Source organism: Lynx rufus, unplaced genomic scaffold (genome assembly GCF_022079265.1).
Source record: "Lynx rufus isolate CCGP_SWC_20201006 ecotype Redwood Valley unplaced genomic scaffold, mLynRuf1.p SCAF_9, whole genome shotgun sequence".
Taxonomy (NCBI): domain Eukaryota; kingdom Metazoa; phylum Chordata; class Mammalia; order Carnivora; family Felidae; genus Lynx; species Lynx rufus.
The window spans coordinates 14,915,001-14,940,147 of record NW_025814897.1 but is presented as its reverse complement, the minus strand read 5'-3'; the positions used below and the strand labels follow the sequence as shown (position 1 = coordinate 14,940,147).

General features: G+C 41.3%; 1 protein-coding gene and 1 non-coding gene across 5 annotated transcripts in view; one reads left to right on the top strand and one right to left on the bottom strand.

Annotated features, from left to right (window-relative positions):
* The window catches only part of SIK3 (SIK family kinase 3), a 243,912-nt gene that overhangs the window by 17,470 nt on the left and 201,295 nt on the right, over positions 1 to 25,147 (top strand). The window lies entirely within an intron of this gene.
* LOC124506538 (U6 spliceosomal RNA) lies at positions 15,285 to 15,389 on the bottom strand. Its single transcript, XR_006960796.1, has one exon. It is a non-coding gene; the product is annotated as a U6 spliceosomal RNA (small nuclear RNA).

Genomic DNA, 25,147 nt, shown 5'->3' with positions numbered 1-25,147 from the left:
TTTAGTTGTATTCCTGACTTTTCTCAATGCCAGTCTTAACTGCGAGATTTTTAGGCAGTTAACTGTTCCAGCACACCAGTGAGCAGCTTGTTAGTAGATGTTATCTCAGGTTGATTAGGTACTCTTGAGATTTACTGTGCTTGCAAAACACCTGTCTGTGTTTGAGCTTTGCTAGGTTGTTGGCTTTTGTGTTTGAAGATTTGCTCCAAAGAAAGCAAATAGCTGTTGGAAAAAGGGAGAAGGGAAAAGGAGTCAGCAATTTTCTATATGCTTTCATTGAAGAGATTTCCCAGTGAGAAAGCTCTTGTAGGCTTGACCTTTTTGCGCTGAAGTAACCCGGCATTTCATTATGTATTCCGTTGAGGTTTTGGAGCTCTGTGCCAGAAAGTGCAAACCAAGGTTGGATGTGAAAGGAATATTCAGAGGGTGAAGCTCATAGTCAACAAAGTGCTATTTCATAGGCCAGGTCCAAAAATAACCTGCTTGCCATAGGAGAGCAGCACGGAGGTAGTGCTTTTGCTGTTCTGAGCAGTGTTTTAGGTCCAGTTATGTCATCCCAGCACCATTCAAGTCAGGTTTAAGGCCATACCATTTAAGACTTAGGTTTGGGAGAATGTTCTCAGTCACTCTTACCCCATGGAAGAGTTATTTTGCAAGGTTTAGAAGGAGTGCTTTTCTGCCACGTTGGAAGATATTAACATGATTTACTCTTCTCTAAATAGGGGGATGGTCTACATCATAGCCTTCTAGTAAGTAAGAGACAGAATTTAGTGTTTGGTTCAGAAAAGCTAGCATCGGAATGGATCCCTGACCAACCCTGAAGGTTAGGAAATGTTACGGTCCAGAGGTCCCTTCTGGGGGCTTGCATTAGGACTCTAAAGGCAGTAAGTTTTTGGAATTTATAAATAATTTTGAGTGTGGAAATGCACAGCACACAGACTTAAAATAAGCAGGTCAGGAAGTTTGATGAGAAGGAATAAATGAACTCTAGTCACTTGATGGCATGAGACTGTGGAAGAGAGCAGTCTGTTAGGTGGCGGTAATTGTGAAGTTGAGGCTGACCCCGGAAATGAGTTGTCAGGTGCGCTGTCACCCTCATTAATGGTTCATATTATTGCTCAGGTTTATAGTTGTGTGAAGAGATGACTTTCCAACCCCATCCGGGGCACTAGAGGTTCAAAAATTTAAAAGCTACAGAAGAGTGAAATACAGAGAAAAGTTTCCTGCCCACACATACCCTATAACCATCCGGACCCCTTTCCCATAGGCAGTTGGTGTTATCAGTGTCTTACGCATCCTGAGATATTTTATGTGTATACAAGTAAATGTGTATCTCTATTTACTGCACCCCTCTTTAAAAACAAATTGTAGTGAATTCTACACACTAGCCTGTGTCTTTTTTCACTATTGTATCTTGAGCGTTGTTACACGTAACTGTATGAGGAGCTTTCTAATTAAAAAGAAATGCTTTACGGTATTCCCGTGAAAGAATGTATCTTTTTTTTTTTTTTTAAGTTGGTCTCCTTGTGGATGACTGTTTTTTTTTTTGTTTTTTGTTTTTTTTTGAATCTTGTTAATGTAAATAATACTTGAGGGGTGCCTGGGTGGCTCAGTCGGTTAAGCATCCAACTCTTGATTTCAGCTCAGGTGGTGATCCTAGGATTGTGGGACCGAGCCCTGCATTGGGCTCTATTCTAAATGTAAAGCCTGCTTGAGATTCATTCTTCCTCTCCCTCTCCCTCCCCTACCCCTGCCCCTCCCTACCCCCTCTCCCTCTTCCTTTTCTTCTCCCTCTCCCCCTCTCCCCCATTCATTTGCTCCTTGTCTCTCTCTCTCTTCCTCAAAACAACCCCCCAAAATTAGTGGTTTTAAATAAATATGTTAGGGTTTTATATTCAAAAGTAAATGTTTTAAGTCATAGTAGAAACTTGTTATAGTTATAATAATATCTCAGATCTGTAAAACATGTTTACAGATGTCATATTTGAGTCTTAACGCAATCCTGTGAGGTAAGGCCACGATTTTATCCATGAGGAAGGGGCGCCTGGGTGGCTCAGTCGGTTGGGCGGCCGACTTCGGCTCAGGTCATGATCTCCCGGTCTGTGAGTTCGAGCCCCGCGTCGGGCTCTGTGCTGACCGCTCAGAGCCTGGAGCCTGTTTCGGATTCTGTGTCTCTCTCTCTCTGACCCTCCCCCGTTCATGCTCTGTCTCTCTCTGTCTCAAAAATAAATAAACGTTAAAAAAAAAATTATCCATGGGGCGCCTGGGTGGCGCAGTCGGTTAAGCGGCCGACTTCAGCCAGGTCACGATCTCGCGGTCCGTGAGTTCGAGCCCCGCGTCGGGCTCTGGGCTGATGGCTCGGAGCCTGGAGCCTGTTTCCGATTCTGTGTCTCCCTCTCTCTCTGCCCCTCCCCTGCTCGTGCTCTGTCTCTCTCTGTCCCAAAAATAAATAAACGTTGAAAAAAAAAAATTAAAAAAAAGATTATCCATGAGGAAGTAGATATCCCTTCCGAACAGTTTTGAGCAGCAGAGGTAGCGGTAGAAGAACTAAGGTCTTCGAACTCCCATTGGTACCTTGTCACTTTACCCAAAATGGGGATGTCCCAGTGGGGATGTAGGGAAGTGGTGGCAGGAGAATAATATGAAATAAACCTGGATGAGGCAAGCTTGAGAGAGAGAGAGAGAGAGAGAGATGGAGAGAGGAAGAGAGAGAGATGGAGATGTATCTGTCATTCTAAAATCAGGATCCCGTTTGCCAGGGCAGAGAGGAGCTGGGTCCGCCTCTGACAGAGACATAAAGGCGTTTAGGCACTGGCAGAACATCACGGGTTGACTGCCATCTTGGAGTGTGTTAGGAAGGTCAGCCGAAGTATGGTGGTTCTTGAGAAACTGGAGGCTTTCAGAGTTCCCTAGGATAGACTGGGGAAAAAACATTGTTCAGTATCTGTTAAGGGAGTGCATTTGGGGTAGGTCATAAAACAGAAATAGGTGATAATGAAAACAGGATTTTCTCCAGACCTTAGAGTCAGGGAGGGGATGATAGTATGCTAATGGCAAGGAGATGGCTGTAAATGTTAGTCGTTTTTGGCCTCAAGACTGAGTACTGGGAGAGGGCCTTCTTCCAGAGATTAGATGAAAATACAGGAGGGTAGCTTAAGTCAGCCCACAACTGGACTAGAGAGAGTGAGAATCATGGAGGACAAAATCAGCACGATTTATGTTATTATCGTATAGTTAATAGTATTTGGAAATGTGAGCGTAGGCCTGGGTATCAGCCTCCCGTCATAATTTCCATGTGCTAAGTACTTTCCGTGTTCTTCATGCTTCATGTCATACAGGCTGACTTCTCAACAACTTTGCAAAGTGTCTGTTGTTACACCTAGTTGAGGAAACTGAGGTACAGTTAGGCAACTTGTCCACGGTCACATATCTTTTCTGTGGTAGAGCTAAAATTTCTAAGTAGGTCAGTAGGACTCCAAGACTTTTGTTCTTTCTGCCATACCAGGTGGCACTAGGCACCAAAAGTGAACAATGGAATTCTAAATAACCAGAATTCTGTCACTGTCATTGTAACTGTTAATATGTAACCAGACACCTTGGCTGCTACAGATGATTTAGGCTGAAAGAGTAGAAGGAATGCCAAGGAAAAATGACCATTGGAGAGGCTAAGAACTGGCCAGACTCACTCTGAACAAGCATATAATTTAAATTGAAGTCACGCTCTTGCCGTGCATTACGTAGCTTTAAAATTCTCCAGTGTCCCCTCCCCCATTACATTGCTCTTTCTGAAGTCCTTCTCTACAGAGATGATATAGCTGCCACTGAAGACCATAGCTGGTGGTAGCCAGGACCTAGAACTTCTTGGGGTGAAAAGTCTAGGGAATCCATATACAATAATGTAATTATGAATTCTCCTATTGCGAAGTTTGAGAGAGTAAGAATCTTCTTGACTTGATGGATTTTGAATGCTTATAAACTTTGGACTCAACTAGATTTTATTCCCCTCAAACCTTTAACATTATCCTGCAAAATATCGGAGAATACTTTCGATTTACTTGCGGCCACCATTGTAGGGGAGTGTTAGTTAATATGCGAGGTCGACAGTTTGGTGAAATAATCACTTGGAAGCTATGCTTCAGCATCAGTCACTGGTTTTTCTGCTAGGTCACCCCCCTCACCACCACCCCCCCCCCCAGTCTTTTGCCTTAATCATGGTGCATCTCAGGCCTTTTTGATTGCACAACTATCAAAGAAACTGACCTTAGTGATAACCCAGGCACATTTCCAGATAGTAAAAATATTTGGGGAGAGAAATCATTCATCTGCATTAGCTAGTGGTGTTAGTTCTCTGGAGAAGTGTTAGTACATTTTCCAGATTATGTCCTAGAACATCACCAAGATGAGTGATCATCTTAAGGAAAATGGCCATTTGTACTGCAGTGTTGTTAAAAAGTGGAAGCACGACAGAATGTGCTTTCTGGATATGTTCATTTTAGTATTTAATATGGGATCAGTTTTATATCTCTCTTGACTGACTTTTAAAACCGTGGGTGATTTGGGTTCATTGCACCTGTTTTACTTAATTTCTTACCATCCTGTGATTCTTCCCTGTTTCATGAAATCGCCATGTTTAATCTTTCATTTAAAAAAATATTTTTTTCTGGAATGCCTATTCTTTGTTTCCTCCCTTCTTTCCTTTTCTTCTATTTGTCCTTCTAATCATCTACCAATATTTGAGTGGCTCCTGTGTTCCAGACACTGTAGCAGGCTTTGGGATGGAGTTGTGGACACAAGGAAGACATGGTCTCTGTCCACATGAGCTTACAGTCTGTCCTGGTGTTACTGCTTCCTAACCTGCCCTGCCTTCTGGGTTGTTGTGGTTGTTGTTGTTGTTGTTGTTGTTGTTGTTTCTTCTTCTTCTTCTTCTTCTTCTTCTTCTTCTTCTTCCTTAAAAAAACCCTTTTTTTAAAAAAATGTTCATTTTTGAGAGAGAGAGAGAGCATTAGTGGGGGAGTGGCAGAGAGAGAGGGAGACACAGAGTCTGAAGCAGGCTCCATCCAGGCTCCAAGCTGTTGGCACAGAGCCCGACGTGGGGCTCGAACCCATGAACCGTGAGATCATGACCTGAGCAGAAATCAAGAGTCAGACGCTTAACCAATGGAATCACCCAGGCGCCCCTCTTCTGAGCTTTCTGTAACCCTCTTGGACTTCTTTAGCCCTTGCTGACCCGACTCTTCTGTGAGCTACACTACTTTAAATCTGATTCATGCAGTGGAGTGCTTAGTGACATCTCATACTGTGGGCTAATTGCTGAAGGTCTTAGTCTCGTCTTACCAGCTAGAGTGTAAGTTCCTTAAAGGCAGAGCCTGTCATGTTCTTTTTTGTCATCTATAATGCTGAGCCCAAGTCAGCAGGTGATAAAAGTGTTTTGATTCCCCCTGCCCTGCTGAATGTCCAAGTTATATTAGAGGTCATTGTGAAGATTATGCTTTAAAAAAAATTTTTTTTTTAATTCTTCCCAGTTGTTTGCCTAAATTTGCTGTTTATCTTAATCGTGCTGCAAATGAATGAAGATGGCCCCACTGATTCACTGTGTGCATTTATATTGTTTACCAGTAGAGAGTTTGTATGTGAGCTGATTATTGCACACCTTCTTGTCTGGCTCCCCTTGTGCTTAATGAGGGATGAAATTCATGGCTAAGGAATGGAGCTAACCTATTGTTGATCTCTTAGCACTGTGCCTATAATCTGTTAGGCTTAAATGGCCTACCAACTATTAACTCACTTAAAATGGGAAGCTGACCATGTAGTAACTTAAAATTTAAAATTGAGCTCCTCCAAAAGTTTAATAGGAATGGAAAGTAATCTTTTAATGGGGGCCTACAAAACTTACATTTATATGATATTAGAGCTCAAAACTTCCTGAGTAGTAAGTGAAATATGGCAACGTAACTGTGAAGGAAGGAGGCTGGACCACTGAATTAGATGCTTTTTTCTGAATGTGTCAAAAGCGCTGAGGTAATGGCACTTCAGTGCTGGGAATGAGAAGGAATATTTTCTTATAGAGCGGGAGAGCAGAGGGTACTGGGAAAGGGAAATGCTCATCTGCCTACACCTAAAAATGAAGAAGATGAGTGTATTAAATTGGAGGACCATGGAGCTGGAGAAAAGGAAACACTTTTACTCTTGAAGTAATCGTGGTTCCTGACTTGAACAAACCGCTGATAAAAGAATCACGTGACAATAGGGAGATTTGAACACTGACCAGATATTTGATGTCAAGGAATTAGGATCTTTTCAGGTGAGATGAGGATTGTCGTGGTTTTATCGTGGTTCTCCCCATGGGTGCAAGCTCAGGGAATTCCTAAACTTATTCCCCACACTCCCCTTTTAGAAATACATATGGAAGTACAAAAGGATGAGATAATAATATAATATCTGGGGTCTGCTGGGGAGAGGAAGAAGTGGTCAGGAGTCTAGATTCCAGTGGCCTTTTATTTATAATTGTTGTGGCTAGCTGATGGGTCCAGCAGGATCATTATCCTGTTTCTCTCCACTTAAGAGTTTCCATAATAAAAACAAAGAAAAAAGAGCTCCACAAAAAACCAAAACACCTAGCAATGTAGAGGTAGAAGCATCAGACACAGCCCTCTGCCTTCTTCCAGCTGGACTCCCCAGACTCCTGCCAGTGCTGCCCGAATGGGGCGCAGTGCAGATTTCTGCCCTCTCACATGTGAGCCCGTCTGTAATGCAGCACCACTGAGAGAGTGGCAAGTGTGGCGTGTTACGACAGAGGCCATTCTGTCCATGAGGCTCATCGCTTTTTATAGGGAAAGATACATCTAAGGCTCCAAAAGCAAAATCTAATTAGAGAATAGGAAAATGTGGAGTAAAATCGAATGCTGTATTTTATAGTGCTGAGTGGGCACTGGAAATTCAGAGAATGGAAACGAACACTGGATTAAGGAGAAGCACATTTTTTTTTTTTTAAAGGACAAGCAAAGTTTGTATTAGGCCAGTGGACTTTGGGATCACCTTTAAACAAAGTATAAGAGTTGGATTGCCTCCAGGAGTATGGAGGCAGCTTGTCCAAGGAAGGAACATATTATGTTTGGGGAGAGTAGATGAATTTGGATTGGTGTATTTATTTAATTAATTAATTAATTTGAAAAATATTTATTTCTTTAAGCAATGTCTACTCCCAGTGTGGGGTTTGAACTCATAACCTTGAGATCAAGGGTCACATGCTCTTGTGACTGAGCCAGCCAGGTGTCCCTTATTATATTTTATTTTATTTTATTTTATTTTATTTTATTATTTATTTTTTTTAAGTTTATTTATTTATTTTTGAGAGAGAGAGAGAGAGAAAGAGAGAGAGAGAGAGAGAGAGAGAGAGAGTGAGTACAAGCTGGGGAGAGACAGAGAGAGAGGGAGACAAAGAATCTGAAACAGGCTCCAGGCTCTGAGCTGTCAGCACAGGGCCCGATGTGGGGCTTGAACCCACGAACCACGAGATCATGACCAGAGCTGAAGTCAGATGCTTAACCGACTGAGCACCCAGGCACCGTTATTTTTATTTTTTAAATAAATTTCTACACCCAATGTGGGGCTCAAACTTACAACCCCAAGATCAAGAGTCACATGTTCTACTGACTGAGGCAGCCAGGCACCCCTGGATTGGTATAATTTAGATAAATGGGATGGGGTGGGTTCATAAAGGACATGATTTTTTTAGCTGAGGCGTTTGGACTTGGTCTTATAGGCTATTTGGAGCCATTTGTGGGTTGGGGAGCCATTTTTAACTCTTAAGGTTAAAATTATTTATTATTATTTGATTTGATGATAATGTAGTGTATTCTAAGTCACATGCTTTTGCACAGAGAATATAACTTGACTGTATAATTTAAAAATTCTTTTTCACAAAAGTTCTCTATTTTTGTAGTGCCCCAAAGGGCCATTCAGGGACCAGAATTAATATTTTTATTTTTAAAAAGGGAGGGACATTGAGGCCCTCAGAGTTAGTGACCTTCATAAAGTGTGAGTGAGTCAACAACAGATCTGGGTTCAGATATGGTATATTGGGTTCTGAGCTCCTTCTGTGTGCTTTACTTGTATTAAAGTAATTGTTTTCCATATGACTAAAGCCAGTCATGTTAGAAATGTTTTAATTTGAGATGTGTGGTACATATAGGTAATGTTGACTTTAGGCATTTCCTGCCTTTTCTTAACTACCTTCTTCCTGGGAATTTATATATTTTTTGGCTCTTTATTTTTTTATGTGGCTCAGCCAGTTTTTTCCAGCAGATCAAGACCCAGCACTTCATTTATCCCGTCCTGCCAGTTTGTCAGGTGGTAGTTTGATGGCCATTGATAAATCTGCTCTGTGTAATGTTCTGCTCTGAACTCATGCTTCTAATTGCTTCTACTGTATAGCCTGCTTCCCCTCCACCCTGTAGTTTATAAAATGGGATAATAATCCCAGCCTTTTTTGAGATTCTTTGTAAGAGTATCAGAGATTTGAAACTAATCTACCAGAAGGTACTATAAACATCTTAAGAAACAGTGTATTTCATGGATTTTCCCCCCGAAATAATGTTTTAATATTTGTAATCAACTTGGTTAAGACATAATTTGCATACAAGGGAATTGACCATTTTAAGTATTCAATTTGCCTTTTGGCCAGCCATGTGATGCCCACACCATCAGCATGTAGTGCAGCCATGTAATGACCACACCATCAACATGTAGAAGTTCTCCGTTATCCCCAAAAGTTCTTTTAGTGCCCTTTGCATTCATTCCCACCTCCTCTAACCCCAGACAACCCCTAATTTGCTGTCAGCATAGGTTGTCTTTGCCTATTCTGGAATTTCATGTAAGTGACTTTAACCAGGACATATCACCATCCTGTGTTTAAGATTCATTCACTGCACATATCAGATAAAGGGTTAGTATCCAAAATCTATAAAGAACTTATCAAACTCAACACCCAAAAACCAAATAATCCAGTGAAGAAATGGGCAAAAGACATGAATAGACACTTCTCCAAAGAAGACATCCAGATGGCCAACCGACACATGAAAAAATGCTCCACATCACTCATCATCAGGGAAATACAAATCAAAACCACAATGAGATATCACCTTACACCTGTCAGAATGGCTAACATTAACAATTCAAGCAACAACAGATGTTGGTGAGGATGTGGAGAAAGAGGATCTCTTTTGCACTGGTGGTGGGAATGCAAGCTGGTGCAGCCACTCTGGAAAACAGCATGGAGGTTCCTCAAAAAAACTAAAAATAGAACTACCTTATGACCCAGCAATTGCACTACTAGGCATTTATCCAAGGGAGACAGGTGTGCTGTTTTGAAGGGACACATGCACCCCCATGTTTATAGGAGCACCATCAACAATAGCCAAAGGATGGAAAGAGCCCAAATGTCCATCGATGGAGGAATGGATAAAGATGATGTGGTGTGTGTGTATATATATATATACATATATATATACATATATATACACACACACACACACACACACACAATGGAGTATTAGTCAGCAATCAAAAAGGATGAAATCTTGCCATTTGCAACTACGTGGATGGAACTGGAGGGTATTATGCTAAGGGAAATTAGAGAAAGATAAAAATCCTATGACTTCACTCATATGAGGACTTTAAGAGACAAAACAGATGAACATAAGGGAAGGGAAACAAAAATAATATGAAACCAGGGAGGGGGACAAAACAGAAGAGACTCATAAATATGGAGAACAAACTGAGGGTTGCTGAAGGGAGTGGGGAGGGGGGATGGGCTGAATGGGTAAGGGGCATTAAGGACTCTACTCCCGAAATCATTGTTGCACTATATGCTAACTAATTTCGATGTAAATTAAAAAAAAAAAAAAGATTCATTCACTGTTGTTGTCTGTACATCTGTATGGTAGTTTGTTACTTTTCATTGCTGAGTGGTGTATCTGAGTAGTGTTACATTGTGTGGGCATAAGAGGATTAGGTTATGTATTTTTCTGTTGATGAACACGTGAATTGTTTCTAGTTTTTGGCCATTATGAATAAAGCTGCTGGAAACTTGATGTGGAACTTTGGGTAGACTTAGGTTTTCATTTCTCTTGGGTAAACACCTTGGAGCAGGACCACTGGGTCATAAAACCAAGTTATATGACCATAACCATATGATAGGTGTGTGTTTAGCATTTTAAGAAACTGCCAAATTATCTTCCAAAGTGGCTGTGTAATGTTACGTTCTGTCTGGCAGTATCTGAGGGTTCTAGTTGCTCCATATCCTCACCAGTGCTAGGGTGAGAAAATGTTAGCCATTCTCATAGCTGTAGATGCTGTCTTGTGCTTTAAATTTACATTTTCCCAATGACTAAGGATACTGACATCTTTCCATGTGCTTGTCAGCTGTGTATCTTTGGTGAAGTGCTTGTTCAAATCTTTTGGTTTTTTTAAGCTTATTTATTTTTTGAGAGAGAGAGAGAGAGAGAGAGAGAGCAAGCAGGGGAAGGGCAGAGGGAGAGGGACAGAGAGAATGCTAAGTAGGCTCCATGCTGCCAGTACAGAGCCTGACATGGGACTTGAACCCACGAACCACGAGAGCATGACCTGAGCCAAAATTAAGAGTCGGACACTTAACTGACTGAGCCACACAGGTGCCCCACTAGTTCAAATCTTTTGCCTGTTTTTAAAAATTCAGTTGTTTGTTTTTTTATTTAATGTTGAGTTTTGAGAATTCTTTATTCTGGACACACATCATTTGTCAGATACATGCTTTGCAAAGATTTGCTTCCATTCTGTGGCTTATCTTTCCATCCCCTCAACAGTGTCTTGTATTTATTTCTGAAACGCTTTATTTATTTTTGAGAGTGAGAGAGTGTGAGTAGGGGAGGGGCAGAGAGAGAGGGGGACAGAGGGTCCAAAGTGGGCTCTATGCCGACAGCCACAAGCCCAATGTGGGCTTCGAAGTCAACTGACCGAGCCACCCAGGCACCCCAACAGTGTCTTTTAAAAGCGAGAGCTTTTATTTTGAATTCCAGTTGATCCATTTGTTCTTTTATGAATTGTGTTTTTGGAATTTAGTCCTTATCCTATCTTTTCATTTTTTAAAGTAATAAAGTCATTTGTCAGAGCAAGGCAAGAAGTCAAACCATATTTCATTTTTATGTCGGGTAAGAATCACTAGAGACAAATTATTTTCTGTGGGATCGATTTTTGAATTTTCTCTAGAACAAGATTTCTAGCAATTAAAAGTCAAATGCAGTTCAGATACGTTACTTCATAATAGTTTGAGTGCTTCCAAGGAACTCAGTTTGTAAGCTGTTTAGTTACTAATTACCCATCCTTTTCTGTGGAAAGAACTTAAGTTCTATTTTAAGGTGACCTTTTTTTCTGAAGGGGCTGTTGTTGGTAGAAGATGTGGGTTGTAGCTAATGATCATAAAGTTCGTTGTGAGAACTTCCTCAATCATATTGTTAATCCTAATTTGTGGCAGTGTTTATCAGTAAAAAGAAATGTAAGCTATTGTTAAATACTGAACTACTACTGAGGGTAAAATGCCTTGTAGCTAAATTTCTTCAAGAGTGAAGAAAAAGGAGTTAAGATCAGGACACAATAAATAGTATGCTGTTTCCATTTAAAATACTTCAAGAGATAATTACAAAGGCATTGGGGTCTATGATTTTTGGTCTCTCTCTGATGATAATGAAGTGTGTTATAGATTGGATAAAACAAGCCCTCGGAGCTGTTTAAAAAATGTTTTTGGTAGTTACTGACAAATTACAAGAGGAAGGTTGCGTCTCAGCGCAGAGGTGATTTCAACATTAAAAATAATAAAGGACTTTGACCTTAGTTTTGAGTCTGCTTTCTCTTGACCTGTTTCTCTACGAATTAAAAAAAATTTTTTTTAACGTTTATTTATGTTTGACACAGAGTATGAGCAGGGGAGGGGCAGAGAGAGAGGGAGACAGAATCCGAAGCAGGCTTCAGGCTCTGAGCTGTCAGCACAGAGCCTGACGCGGGACGCAAACTCAGTAGCCACGAGACCAGGACCTGAGCCAGCGTCAGAAGCTCAACCGACTGAGCCACCCAGGCGCCCCTCTTTCCATGAATTCTTAACGCTGCACTCTTATCGCACACTTTTCCTGGACCTTCGTGTTACCATGCTCACTGGCAAAGTTATCAGTGCACCTGAAGAGCTGTTTTTGTTTTTGTTTTGACTGAATACAAGACACTGAGTGTGCAATTTCTAACATTACTGACAAGGCCTTTCTCTTAAAAGGTGAGGAATCTTAAGAACCTTAAGAATTTAAGATCTGGGTATGCTGTCCTCCTGAATCTTTCTTTCTTGCTTGCTTTTTTTTTTTTTTTAACTTTATTTATTTTGAGAGAGGAAGAGAGAGAGAGAGAGGGAGAGAAAATGGGGCAGAGAGAGACCGAGAATCCCAAGCAGGCTCCGTGCTGTCAGCACAGAGCCCAAATGTGGGTCTCGAACTCACAAACCGTGAGATCATGACCTGAGCCGAAACCAAGAGTCAGACGCTTAACTGACTGAGCCACCCAGGTGCCTCCTGGTCATTTCTCTTTACTCACATCTTTATTAGTAAATCAGGCCAGAGGGATCGTTTACCTTTTGAAAAAAAGAAACTAGATGCCGCAGTTTGTTTTGGTTGCAAGTATCTGGACAGCTGAATTTCGATTGAGCAGTGATGCTGCCCTGAGTAGTGGGGTGCTCTAGAAACTGAGAGACCTTGCCTGCTACCTGTGTGGTGGGAGATAATGAGTCTCTTCTTGCCTTTGTGGGGAATGCCACCCCTCACTCACTTATGGTTTCATTGTAGTTACATTCAGATCTTCTGAGATACGGCTACTGATGGTTTTAGCTTAAACGTGTTTGAGTGACAGTTTTAGGGAAAGGGGAGTGTGTTCTGTTCCAAGGACGGGCAGTTTTACTCTATGACTTTAATAAATTCATGTCCAGTGATGTGAAGAATAGTACTGGGGAGACCCACATATAATACATTTTGTTAAGTATAAGTAGTAAAAACAAACAAAAAAACCCCAAAACCCTCTGAGTCGTGGTTCATTATAGCAGCTGAAAATTTTAAATACGTTGTAAGAAACCAGTGAAGCTAGTTTCTGATTCATCCAGAGTGAAATAATTTAATATTCTAACTTTAGCAAAGGCAACTAAAAAGCAAACCTGAACCACTTTATGTCTTTCGATATGTAGGAATGTTTTTTTCATCTTTTCTCATATGTTTTACTTCTTAGTCATTTACTTCCAGTAGTTTCAAATTGGTTGAGGGAATTAAGGTGGTAACCGAGTCCCTACAGTACAAGATTTTCCTGCTGTGTACGTGAACCACTTTTTCTGGAAAAACCCTTCCACTGGCCGTCTTCTCAAGGGCATTTACTTCTCTACCCTTAGTGATTTGAGGGCTGAAGCCTGTGTTTAGTCAGAGATGACAAATGGCTCAATTTTTTTTTTTCCCCTAGTTTGGTGACCGAGAAATGATTCAGAATTGAAACTGAAGTGAATATGGAGTTACTTGCAGTTACCCTTAAACAGTTGCTGTCTGTTACTATTAGGCGTATTTTGGACATGTGGTTTCCATTTCGATATTCTGTGTTACGTTGCTAAATTTCTTGCCTGGTTTAGACACTTTGCTTTTGAAATTAGGTTGGACGTAGCTTTGAACAGAGGGCCACTGGAAATTGAACATTGTGGTCCATTTGGGGAGGAGAAGTTGGCATAGTTTTACCTCAAGGATTCTTAGGAAACTTTTGATAACAAAAATATATTTTCCAAATGTTACAAGCTTAGGGAGTTAAGTACTTATTGAGAAAACCAGGAAGCTTGTGATTCCTATGAAAATATTGGCCTTTTAAGCCAAGACTATCACTCACTACTTGTTCCTTTCATAATTGAACGAAGGTAAGTTTAAAAAAGAGCAGGTTCTTTGTTTGGAGTGCAGTTTACAGCAATTAATTAATTAATTAATTTATTTATTTTTAAAAATTTTTAATGTTTATTTTTGAGAGAGAGAGAGAGAGCACAGTGGGGAGGGGCGGAGAGAGAGGGAGACACAGAATCCGAAGCAGGCTCCAGGCCCTGAGCTGTCAGCACAGAGCCCGACGCGGGGCTCGAACCCACGAACTGTGAGTTCATGACCTGAGCTGAAGTCAGACACTTAACTACTGAGCCACCCAGGCACCCCAGTTTATAGCAATTTATAAAGAAAAAAGCAAAGTGCTTTTTCCATTCCTGATTTTACACTCTAGAGATAAGCACTAGTATCAGTTTAGCATATGTTTTGTATCTTTGGCTGTGCACATGCAAATATTTATAGGTAGATTTTAGGGATTTATTTTATTTTTAAAGCATATTGATTGACTGACTGATCGATTGATTGATTGAAAGAGAGAGAGTGCACAAGAGAGGGGCAGAGGGAAAGAGAGAGTCCCAGGCAGGCTCCACACTCAGCACAGAGCCCAACATGAAGCTCGATCCCACAACCCTGGGATCATGACCTGAGCCGAAATCGAGAGTGGGCACTCAACAGACTGAGCCACAGGCGCCCCTTTAGGGATTTATTTTATTTTGTGCTATTGCAGCTTTTGTAATTTAGTCTTTTTACATATGAGTGTATAAAATCTATTTTATTTCCCCACCTCCAGTTTTCTGTTAGCTTTTTCTTTTTAATGTTTATTTTTTGAGGAGGTGGGGAGGGTAAGAGAGCATGGGAGAGAGGCAATCCCAAGCAGGCTCTGCGTTGTCGATGTGGGGCTCGATCCCGTGAATCGTGAGATCATGGCCTGAGCCAAAATCAAGAGTCAGACAGATGGTTAACGGATCGAGCCACACCGACGCCCCTCTCTTAGTTTTTTTGAAAGATTATTATTTATTTTCTTCTTCATGCGTCAGACCTTTGAAAAGTCATAAGGGGAGCACGTGGGTGGCTCAGTTGTTTGAGCATCCAGCGCTCGATTTCGGCTCAGATCATGATTCCAGGGTCATGGGATCGAGCTCTGAGTAGGGCTCTTGCTGAGCTTGGAGCCTGCTGACGATTTTCTCTCCCTCTCTCTCCCTCTGCCCCTCACCACTCACTCTCTCTCTCTCTCAAAACACAAAAAGAAAAAGAAAAAAGTCCTATAAGGTTATTAATGCTTTGCTCAGTATTTTCTTTCATAGCATTTGTCTTAACTTTTAACTTTTGTGCTTTTTCTTGTTATTTAAAAGATTTTATTTATTATTACATGTCTTTATAAAAAATGCAGATTGCTTCATGAATTTGTGTGTCACCCCCATGCAGGGGCCGTGCTCATCCTCTGAATTGTTTCAGTTTTGGTCTATGTGCTGCCGAGGTGAGCACTAAAAGGTTTTGTTTTTTTTTTTTTAAACTGTAGTTTCAGTATGACTTCTGGGTTTTATAGTATCCTCAGGAGAGGTATACTTAGGAGTTTTATGGTATCCTATTTGAACATTAAAAATACTCTAGGGGCGCCTGGGTGGCTCAGTCAGTTAAGAGTCTGCTTTCAGCTCAGGTCATGATCTCATGGTTTGTGAGTTTGAGCCCCGTATCGGGCTGTCTGCTCCCAGCGTAGAGCCTGCCTTAGGCCCTCTGTCCCCCTCTCTCTGCTCCTCCCCCACTTGCACTCTCTCTGTCTCTCTCAAAATAAATAAACTTAAAAAATATATTCCATATTTTCTCTTAGTGCTTTGTAAATTTATTTTTAATATTTAGGTTTTTAATCCACTTGGAATATATTTTCAGTATAATGTGAGATAAGGATCTGGATTTTCAAAAAAAATATTGGTAGCCAGTTGTCCTAATAATTTGTTACTTATATACTTATTTGAAACTCTCTTGTTAACATATACCCTTTCTTATTTATTTAATTTATTTAAAAAGATTTTATTTGCAAGTAATCGCTATACCAGACATGGGGCTTGAACTCACATCCCTGAGATCAAGAGTCACATGCTCCACTGACTGAGCTAACCAGGCACCTCTCAACATATATTCTTGATAAAGAGTACTTATCTGTGTATGTGTACTGCATGTTTTAATTACTGTGACTTTAGAGAATGTTTCAAAATTTTCTTTTACAGTTGATTCTCCCTCTCTTCTTAAAGGTAGACTAATCATAATCATCAGCGAATAATAATTTGAACTCTCCCAATGTTTATGCTCTTTTTTTAGTGACAACGTTGAAGAATAGTTATGATGATAATAATACCACCTAATATAGTGCTTCTCAATTTTATATGCATAGAAGTTACCTGAGGGATCTTATTAAAATGCATATTTAAGCAATTGCGCTACTAGGTGTTTACCGAAGAATACCAATTCGAAGGGATACATGCACCCTGATGTTTATTGTAGCATTATCTACAATAGTCAAATTATGCAAACAGCCCAAGTGTCCATTGACTGATAAATGGATAAAGAAGATGTGGCACACATACATGCACAGATGGTCACACACACACACACACACACACACACACACACACACACACTGGAATATTACTCGGGCATAAAAAAAGAACGACATCTTACCATTTGCAATGACATGGATGGAGCTAGAGAGTATGATGCTAAGTGAAATAAGTCAGAGAAAGACAACTACCATACGATTTCACTCATGTGGAATTTAAGAAGCAAAACAAACAAACAAAGGGGAAAAAGAAAGAGGGAGGGTGGCAAAGCAAGAAACAGTCTCTTAACTATAGAGAACAAATTTCTGGTTACCGGAAGGGAGGTGGGTGGGCAGGATGGGTGAAATAGTGATGGGGATTAAGGAGTGTGCTGTCATGATGCGTCCTGGGTCTTGTCTGCGATTGTTGGATCACTATGGTGTATGCCTGAAATGAATATTACACTGTATGTTGACTGGAACTTCAATAAAAACTGAAAAAAAGAAGATGTCAAAAAAATGCAGACTTGGTAGTTCTGTCCTTTTTATCACTGGATATTATCCTATTATCTGGATGTACCCTAGTTTATCCATTTACCTACTGGAGGACATCTTGGTTGCTTCCAAGTTTTGGCAAATGTAAATAAAGCTACTCTGAACATTCACGTGTGGGTTTTCCTGTAGACCTAGGTTTTCAGCTCATTCGGGTAAATATAAAGAGCGTGATTATTGGATCATATGGTAAGAGTAGATGCTTAGTTGTGTAAGAAACCACCAAAGTGGTTTTCCAAAGTGGTTGCACGGTTTTGCATTCTCACCAGCGATGAATGAGAGTTCCTGTTGCCATATGTCCTTGCCAGCGTTCGGTGTTTTCATTGTTTTGGATTTTTGCCGTGCTAATAGGGATATACCCGTATTTCATTTTTTTAATTTGCAGTTCCCCAGTGACAGAGAGGTGGGCATCTTTTCATATGCTCATTTGCTATTTGTGTGTATCTTCTTTGGTGAGATTCAGATCTTTTGCCCATTTTTTAATTGCCTTCTGTTGTTTGTTTTTTTGTTGTTGCATTTTAAGAGTTCTTAGTGTATTGTGGATACCTGTCCTTAAGTCAGATGGATGTTTCGTAAAGATTTTCTCCCAGGTTTTGGGTTGTGTATGTCTTTAGTTTTTACCATTATTGATGCTTGCCCTTGAGTTGTGACACATAATCATCAAGTTGAGAAAGTTTCCTTCCCTTTTTGTCTTTCTGAGAGCTTTTTTTCGGGAATGGTTTTCGGGGAATCTTTGAAAATTATCTGGCTAAATGAATAGATGAAGCTTTGTTATTAGCAAGGCATCCCTGTTTTATTGTGGATACTTAAAAACACATTCCTTATGGTATTGTAGTTAAGAACGTAATTGAATATTTAATTCCTAATCTTTGTAAGTAGTTTACTTTTACTCCTTCCATGGTCTCTTGTCTCTTTAATGTTTATGTTCATTGCTTGTCCAACATTCTAATCTCGTTCTGGCTTGATCTTTGTGGCTATCTGTTCCTCTGCTTGTCTGTAGCAATCTATTCCTGCAGCAGGTCAGACTTCCACCTCTGAAATTACATATTTGGAAATTTTGCTCTCTGGACACAATTTCCTGTCTTTTTAGTTCTGCCGTTTGCTAAACTTGATTCTCTGATTTCACTGAGGCCTCCAGCCCCTTAAATCCTGCTGGTCTCCAAATTCGTGACATTCTTCCTGGCATCCCTTTTGTTCACGTGGACACAGTTGGTCACTTTCAGTGAGTCAGAAGTATCCTCATTCCTGCACCTTTGTTCTTCTCTCCCATCTGCCACGCACATCTCCAGCTGTGGATTAACAATACTGCCCGTTTTCTGGGTTCCTGCTTTAGGGCCTGAAGAAATGATTGAATCGTGTTTATTTGTTCTATTGCTAATTCATGACTTCTACCCTCATCTGTGTTTGTGATTCTCTTTAGTAGTCTTCTTGTCTGTAGTTGATTTCTTTTCTCTTTCACCAGAATGACTGTTCTTTCTAAATCTTTACCCATTTTTGGTAAGCTCATGTTCACCTCCCTCTATCACAGATGACTCCATAGTCCAGTAAAGTGATCTTAAAAGAAAAAAGAAAAGAGAAGAAAAGAAAAACCAACAAATTTCTTTTATAATACCTTCTGTTATTCAGATAAAGATAAAATTCCTAAGTTTAACATGCCCTTTCTGGTTGTCCAGCCTCTTACCTCTCTCCTTTCTCCTCTCTGAGCCCCAGCTCCCAGCTTCATTGGCCTTTTGTCAAATTCTTCACGTGCCAGACTCCTTCTTAGCATAGGGTCTTTGTGTATGTTTTTCCCTGTGCCAGAGAGTTTTTCTCTTGTGCTGTTTCACTCCTATTCATCTTTGGAAATTCATTTATATGTTGCTTCCTCAAGGAAGCTTTTCCTGACCTTCCATTTGCCTGAAGATAGGCATAGACTCCCCCTGAAATAATAGTGATGAGACTAACCACAATGATACTAGCAAACACATGATGTTTATTGTGTGCCGGGAACTGTTTTAGGCACTTTATATATACAGACTTTTTTTTTTAAGTCTTCATAACAACCCTATGGGTTAGATGGGTAAATAAACAGGACCTATAATTGTCCCCATTTTATAGGTGAGGAAACTGAAGTGCAGAGCGTTACATCACTTGTCCAAAGTCACGTGACTGGCAGTGGAGCTGGGATTTGCACGTGGGCAGTCAGGCCTCGGAGCCCGTGTTCTAAACTGTGCTGTACTGTAATGATTATTATGATTGTGTCATTTTGGTTAATGTCCACCTTTCTCAGTGGCCTCTCAGTTCCTGAGTTCAGAGACTGCCCCTGTCTGGTTAAAGTTTGATTTTCCAGTGCCTAGAACAGAGCCCGGCAGTGAGCAGTCTGTGACAGAACGAATCCCCCTGACTTTCTGCTGACTTGAGTAAATAGAGGCTTTGGTGCGAGCATCTTCAGTTTTCGTCCCTTCTCCTTCCACGCACCAAACCCCCTGGATCGAAAGAATAGGTGCTCCCACTTATTTCAAAATTGAATCCCGCCACCTGTTTACTTCCTGTGTCCTGAAAGTAATATTTGCACTTTGTAATTAAGAACGATTGTAAATATCCATAAAGTGTGCTGCCTTTTTTCCCTCTCGCACCTTTCTCACTTTCCAGAGGTGGTGAAATGATTATCTTTTCTTGAACATGCACAAACTGTATGGTCACTTAAAATACACAAAAGGGAGTGCGTGTAATATGCACATTAGTCTATGTTTGTTTTTATATTAAAAATTAACTTGCAGTATTGAACCGTAGTTTTGCAAGCAGTCACCATTGAGGGCAACCAGGGAAAGGGTACGTGGGATCTCTCTGTATTCCTTTTTATGCTTGCAGGCGACTCTCCAATGATCTGAAAATAAAAGAAGAAAATTTAGGAAACTAGAGAAACCTTTCTACATCAGCATATTTATCTCTTTCTTCCAAATGACCACAATCGACAGGTCACAGGTATGCAGATGTGCACCTTTTGGCCACCGACGGACTGTTACTTCATTTTTTCCTTTTACCAGCACTGCTGTAGGGGAACACTTGCATTTGTAGCTTCATCCTTGCTCGGGTGGATATTATATGCACAGCCAAGTTTTAGAAAAGGAGAAGAGAAGGGATCCGAAGACGTGCGCACGTGACAGTTGGCAGGCTGTTTCCCGAACCAGTTTATCCTTTCAGCTGCGGTTAGGATACGGAGCCTGTTCTCTGTGCGCTCAACTGTAGTGTCCTGATCCTGTCCCTCCGCTTCTTCTGTGGGACTTGAACAAAATTGATTAGTCCTTTTCCATTTGATATCCCCCCTTCTCTCTTGGCTCTCTCCTGTCTGCCCATCCTCTGGCAAGTCCTTCACATCAATAAGACTTTTCTTAGCAACGGAGTGCTTGATTTGGATTTACTTCTCCTTGTGACACCCTCAGACATAGCTCCTGTGGTTATCCCCATTTCACAGGTAAGGACACTGAGACACAGAGAAGCTAAGGGACCTGCCCAAGGTCACCCGGAGAGTGAGGGCTGGATAGTGATGCGGTCAGTCTGACTGCAGAGTCTTCGGTGCTAACCACCACCCCCTGAGAAGGAGTCAGGAAACTACTGCCAGCTGCTCAAGCCTGTCCTGCGGCCCGTTTTCTGTGTAACTCAGCTAACACGCTTATTATGTTTTTAAAGCGTAGTTAAAAAAAAAAAGAAAGAAAAAAGAAAATATGGGACAGTGTGTGACCCACAGGCCTGGAGAAAAAGTCGACTGATCTTATTACCATTAAATGAGATCGTTCTTGTAAAAGTATTTAGCATAGCGCTGCTATGTAATAATAGCTTAAGAAATATTAGAGGCATTATTACTTTTATTATCAGAACCTCTCTTTTACCACTAAGCTTCTACGTCATCTCTTTTTCCTCTGTGCCTACTGCAAGCTTAGGGCCGGCCCAGAGCTTTCCCATAACTGCTCTGGGAAGGGTTTTCAGTGCCTTGTCGCTAATTCTATAACCCAACTTAAACTCGACTTCTGAGTTCTGTGTCTCATTTGACACTAACTACTCTATTCCCTTATAGATTTCCTATTTGTTTTTGAAACAGGAATATTTTCTGTGTTTGCATTTTCTTCACTGGTGTACTGCTATTAAAAAAAAAAAAAGTTTTTTTATTCGCGGGCATGAGCTGGGGGTGGGGAGGGGGCGGAGAGGGAGAGAATCCCAAGCAGGCTCCCCGCTGTCGGCACAGAGCTGGGCACGGGGCTCGAACTCACGAACTGTGAGATCATGACCTGAGCCGGAGTCGAGAGTTGAACACTTAACCAACCCAGGCGCCCCTGGCAAACTATTACTTCTTAAACCCCTTTCCTACTCTGCTCCTCTGCCTGGTTTGTGAGGGATTGTATTCTGAATTCAGTCCTTGGCACACCCTCCCTACCTGGCTTCTGCCCCACTTCTCTGCCCTCTTCTGAATCACAAAGACCTGCATTTGAGTGTGAGTTCATTATCTTCTGTCTGAGCAACCTGAATGGTTTATTTCATTTCTTGGTTTCTTTTTCTGTAAGAACAAGAGTAGTGGGACCCACTTTAGGATTATGTGGATTAGATGAAACCATGTATGTATGTAAAACATCCAACAGTGTCTCATTTACAGCAAGGGCTTAATAAATAATAGCAATAGGAGTAATGATAGTAGTGTAGTCGTGTTGCCGTTGTAACTCTACCTCTAGCCCTCCCCCTTTCCTCAAGTCCACATATTTGGTGGCCTGCTAGAGGTCCACCATTGGATACTTCTCCAGATGCTTTAAACTCTGAGTGCAAATCTTTGTCTGGCTTCAGTACTTAGTGACTGTGGCCTCAAATAAATCACTTACTTTCTTCCAGTCTCAGTTTCTCCATTTTTGAAAGAACGTACCTTATTCACATTGAATGAGCTCGTTCTCGTACAAATGTTTAGCAAAGCGCTGGTACGTGATAATAGCTTAAGAAGTGTTAGGGAGATTCACGTGGCTGGCTAACTTGGTAGAGCAGGAGACTCTTGATCTTGGGGTCACGAGTTCGAGCCCCACTTCGGGGCTGGAGTTGACTTGAAAAACAAACAAACAAACAAACCAAAAAGAAATACTAGAGCCATAATTACTGTTATTATCCATGTTATTATTCTTCCTCTTAAAATTCAGTCTTCCTTTCGCTCAGAACGAGAGCCTCCGCTTTGCCTTCTCTTCTTGATCCTCCACAGTTAGTCACCAAGTACTGTTGAGTCCTCTTCAGAGGCATCTGCTCACATTCATCCGCTCCTTATCGTTTCTTGACAGAGTTCTTGTGTAACCTCCTAATTGGTCTCCTGGCCTCTGGGCCACTTTCCACCTTTCATCCAGATTTATCTTTATCGAACGCAGATCTGCTCACACCACTCAGTGGTAAAGGCCTGAGACAGGCCCCTCTTACCTGAGATAGAAAGCCTGCAAGGCCCATAACACCTCAGTCTTTTACGGCCTCATCACTTGATCCTGGAACCCAGGCGTCCTCCAGGAGGAGATTATGCTTCCGACTGTTCTTTGACTGCACCATATACTCTAGAATCGTATGCCTGGCCCCTCCTGTTATGGCTCCTCCTTCACTCTTGGTGCTCAGAGTGCTGTCTCCCCAGCCACTTCCTGCAAATAAACAACCCTCTCCCCCAAACGCCTTGTCCGTCTGGTGGATGCTTGGTTGCCCTTCAGTGGTGGGTCTCAAAGATGCCATCTACTGTCTTCTGCTCTCTCTTGTCTGAACTGCCCTTCCAGGCAACAGCAATTAGTCCTTCATCAGGAAGCAGTATAGTGGGGTGGGTAGTTTGATCCCTGAGTTACAGGAGCCAGACTGGCTTGGTTAATAATGTGGCTGCAGAGAACTGAGATGCAGGTGTTCAGCCTATCTGTGCTTCAGTCTTCCAATCTGTAAAAAATGGATAATATTAGTCTTGTTGTGAGGATAGTGAATTAATATAGGAAAAATGCTCTGAATAGGGCCTGTACATACTAAGTACTTCATAAATATTGGCTGTTATTATTATCATCATCATCACCAAAGCGTCGCTTCCATGCCTCTGTAATGGCGTTAACTGCGCTGTATTACATTGACTTTTTTATGTATGTTTCCCAGTAGACTGTTGCTTCTTGGAAGGCAGGACTGTTGCAGTCTTCTGGGTCATCAGTATCCAGTCCGCAGCGGGCCCTCAGTAAACACTCAATCAGTTGTGCTGTTTGCTCAGCCGATAATAAAACCCTGGATCCTCCCGGATTTCAGCAGTCAGTACCTCACATCTCTGGAAGCGATTGCTCTCTGAAACTATGGCATTAGAGACACAAAACTGTTAGCATAGGTCCTCACTGGGCTCTTCAACCAGAAATTTACTATTACAGCGAAGCTTCCCCGCTGAAAGTGGGCGGAATGCAGCTGATAGCGTGCTGTCATTGGAGGAAGTTTCTCCCCAAGTAGAAGAGGGCCTCTAATGTCATTTGCTTAAAGGGACACAGTCCAAGGTTAGAAAGTCCACTTGCTATCAGACCTGATTTGTTTTGTTTTGTTTTGTGTTTTTGGTTATGGGTAGAGCTGTTTCTGCCTTTTTAACTTTATTCTTATAAACCTGCTGAAGATTGAAATGTTAAAACTTTTCCCTTTTAGTGATTCAGAGAAAGATTTCTTTATTGTAAGCATGATCTCAATGAATGCCAGATATGGAATCTTTTATTAAATTTTTTCTTAAATGTTTACTTATTTTTGAGAGAGAGAGAGACAGACAGACAGACAGAGTGTGAGTGAGGAAGGGGCAGAGAGAGAAGGAGACACAGAATCCAAAGCAGGCTCCATGCTGTCAGCACAGAGCCCGACATGGGGCTGGAACTCGTGAACCGCAAGAGCATGACCTGAGCTGAAGTCGGATGCTTAACCGACTGAGCCACCCACGTGCCCCAGGTCGTCCTCTTTTTTTTTTTTTAAATGTTCATTATTTTGAGAAAGAGTGCTTGTGAGAGCATCTGAGGGGCGGAGAGAGAGGGAGACGGAGGATCTGAAGTGGGCTCTGCCCTGACAGCAGAGAGCCCAGTGGGGGCTTGAACTCCCAAACTGTGAGATCATGACCTGAGCTGAAGTCAGACGTTTAACCGACTGAGCCGCCCAGGTGCCCCCACAGATGAATCTTTATGGACAAGTCCAGAGCATCAAGTCATTAAGCTCCCTGTGGTCTGGTTCCACTGCCAACCCCTAGCACCTTGCCATGCCTGGGCTTTTGTACCGGTAACTGATCTTTCTGCCTTTGGGCTCTTCCCTCCAGTCTGTCCTCTCCACTGCTGCCATATTAATCTGGCAAAAGCCCTACTTTTATTTTTCTCATGCATTATGAAAAATCCTCCAAGAGTCTCTCGTTGTATACCCGGTAAGTTCCAAACTGTAGTTTGACATCCAGGATGCTCTATGGTAACTCCTGTTACCTTTTCTACCTTCTCTTCCACTGTGCCCTAGAATGCACTTTGTGGCTTATCTGGGCTAGTGGTGATTCCTGTAATACGAATTGCGTTTTCTTTTCTTATCCCGTTTGGAGTAGTTTCCATTGTGTTCCATTCCCTTCCATGTTCCTTTTGAAATCTTGCCTCTCTTTTCAGATCTGTATTTTAAAAACTTTTTATTTTTAAATAATTACAGACTCATGGGAAATTGTGGAACAGTACATGGTGTTCTGTGTTCCTTTCCCTCAGCTTACCCCAGTGATGATATCTTGTGTAATTGTACTATAAGAAACATTTTAAAATTCCATTTTGAGTAATATTTTCAGTGGTAAGGAAAAAAAAACTGTGTGTGTTCGTTCTTTTTTTTTTTTTTTAAGGCTGGATTGGATTTGTGGAAGTGGTCAGGAATCATTTGGACTCAGGTCTGTAAAACAAATTAGGTGGGTGATCAAGCTGAGTAGTATGGTGTCTGATCCTTAAAAGGAAAAGGGGATGGCCATTTGGTGTCAGAAGACCGATTTTATCTGCCTTTATGAACTGGCCTTGGAAGTAATTTCAAAAGAGACATTTCCAAAAGTAGAATGGGTATATAATCGTAGTATTCACTTACGAGATGTGAACATTCTAGTGTGTTGGTTAAGTTTCAGTATTTTATAACCATGCCATTTGTCTTCTCTTTTAATGCTCATGTTCTTCCT